This window comes from Arachis ipaensis, chromosome B03, assembly GCF_000816755.2.
Source record: "Arachis ipaensis cultivar K30076 chromosome B03, Araip1.1, whole genome shotgun sequence".
In the NCBI taxonomy this organism is placed as follows: Eukaryota; Viridiplantae; Streptophyta; class Magnoliopsida; order Fabales; family Fabaceae; genus Arachis; species Arachis ipaensis.
Genome location: NC_029787.2, coordinates 31,074,860 through 31,077,441, shown reverse-complemented (window position 1 = coordinate 31,077,441; position 2,582 = coordinate 31,074,860). Strand labels below are relative to the sequence as shown.

The 2,582-nt window shown below is 31.2% G+C and overlaps 2 long non-coding RNA genes across 2 annotated transcripts; one reads left to right on the top strand and one right to left on the bottom strand.

Annotated features, from left to right (window-relative positions):
* On the top strand, positions 19-510 carry LOC107634362. Its single transcript, XR_001618865.2, has 2 exons — positions 19-120; positions 238-510. It is a non-coding gene; the product is annotated as an uncharacterized LOC107634362 (long non-coding RNA).
* On the bottom strand, positions 1,722-2,210 carry LOC110269631. Its single transcript, XR_002358401.1, has 2 exons — positions 2,013-2,210; positions 1,722-1,918 (listed from the first exon to the last, which is right to left on the bottom strand). It is a non-coding gene; the product is annotated as an uncharacterized LOC110269631 (long non-coding RNA).

The window sequence follows — 2,582 nt, the reverse complement described above, 5'->3', positions numbered from 1 at the left end:
ATTATTATCTTTCTTGCTTATATAACCTATTTGTGAAATGGAACTCGGGTACACATTGTTCAAAGATGAAAGTCATCTTTTCAATTTCATTCATTTTCCTTGTTCTCTCAGCCGGTATTGGTATGTTTTGCCTAGCTAGAAGTTTAATCTTTTCTGCTCGTGATTTTGTTGCCATAAAAAATATCTGTGTTGAAGTAGTACTGAGAATTAATATATTTTTCTTTTTGTGGGTTACAGAAAATGGAGGGTTATTAAAAGTTGGGGAATTAAAATGGTGTTATGAGCAACTGTCCTTCTGCCCAGGCACTAACAAGTGCGACAGCGATTGCAAGAACAAACTTGGAAGGCTAGCAACCGGGACATGCAATTTTATTCTACTTTGTGTGTGTAGTTACCGATGTTGAAGTTGCAGTAGTCCTTTGCCTGCAATGTTTATGTTCTCTCTTGAATAGTTTTAAATAATGGGCAGCGGCAAATTCAAGATATACAGATGCATTTGTTAACTTTGCTTTCTTATTTGTTGGTGTTATTGATTAGAATTGAAGGTTACCCCTATGCTGTCAAATTCATAGTAGTTTAACTTGGTTGGGCAACTCATTTTTAGGTTCGAAGTAACCCATTTTAAGTTATCTTATTTTACTTTTAGTTTCGAATACTGTTTTGTACATATAATAAACTATTGGCCAACATCAAATACTTGAATGAAATTTTGATACAGGACAGATTAATTTTAGTGCAGGATACTGTGAAAAGAAAAAAAATTTAGTAGTTTTGTCCGATTGTGATGTCAATACAAGAGATTAAGTATAAACTAAAACTATACTTCTAATCAATGAATAATATAAATGTGTACGAATTCTAATAAGATGGACACAGCGTGATTTGTGCATACGCATCCGGAGATGTACACACATGATTTGTGTGTATCATCCTAGGATGCGTCATCCCTAACACGTGATTCATTTAAAACTGCATATAGAATCGTAATTTGGATCCCAAAAAAAATCCCCAAACACCAGATTTTTAAAATATTTATGTAACATAGAACAACTTTAAAAAATATCATTACTGTATGTCAAATTAAGAACTTTGATAGGGAGCGTTTAAAAGAGAGATAGAGATAGAAAAATTGAGATTGAGAGACAGAGACTGAAATAAGTCTCAATATTGTGTTTGGTGTGAAGTGGGAGACAGATATTGAAATAAAAATGAAACTCTAATTTAATTTGCAAAAAGAATAAAGTTAGAATTAATTAATTGAAATAGGGGTATTTTAAGTGTAAATTGTTATTAAAATTTCAGTTTCCGTTCCCAAAAATTTTAGTCCCTTGTGTCCCTATTTTTTGGAAGTACTAAAATACTAAAATTTTAAAAACAGAGACTAGACCAACAAACATGATATTGAGTTTTAGTCTCCCCGTCTCTTATCTTTTATTCTAAAGCATCTCTCAAGGGCATTTGTTTGCTATTTAGCCATAGCACATAGATATTTCTCCCTAAGGTATATGTAAAACTTGGTGGCAACCAAATCTTAATACAAAGGAAAAATATATGGAACCAACTCCTAATCAGCCAAGAATGGAACTTAATTAATTATAATTATATTAATAATTAATTTTAAATTTTTTAAATTTAAAATTTTAAAAATTTAAAATTAATTAAATAAATATAATTAAAACCTATAAAAACCTTTCTCTTCCTTTTCATATTAACCTACCCACCTCCAACAACCATACACAGACTCTCTCTCTCTCTCCGCAGAAACCAAACCGGAATGGATCATTCTCTTCATTGAAGAAAGAAAAGGTTCAAACTTCTATGATGACAGAATCTGCTTCTCAAAAATCCGATGCGGGAACACCTTCAATTGCTTTCCCTGCAACTAAAATGAAAGGTGAATTGGGATTAATTGTTTATCCTTTTTTCCCTCTAGGTATTCGATTAATATTTAATAGTTAATCTGACATACTATTGACCATGCTGTCTGACTTTGGTCTTTCTCTACAAAATACACATACAGCAGGAACAGGCATTTAAATGGGCTGGTAGCCTCCAAGCACCCACACAAGTTTCAGAGTCCAAACCCCGTGTTTTACAAAATTACAAAATATCAGTTCCCTCTTGGCCTGTATCACAATCGCCAGCTGCAATGATGCCTGGTAGTTACACAGAAACCAAAAATGTTGCTTCCTTGCTTCCGACAGAAATATAAAAAAAAACATTTATTTAATAAAAAAAAAACATCCTAATGTTTAACAAAAGAAATATTCAGTTATATTTTATATCTATAGGATTTAAAAAAAACTATGAAATTCTTAAAGAAATAAAGATATTTACATTTGTAATACAAAAAAATTCGAAAAATATATAAAAGAACATCTATTTAGTATGAAAAAGAAACATCTATATATATTAACTTATTTTTATTAAAACGAGCTTCGAGATCCAGTCCATTAAAAAGTTGGCAGGAATTGGCTGAACCCGCTCTTGGTTCCCTAACGGAATTGCATAACAAATTAACTTGAATTTTCATAAAGTTTTATTAGATTAATTAATATTGTAAGTGAAAGGATAATATCGCT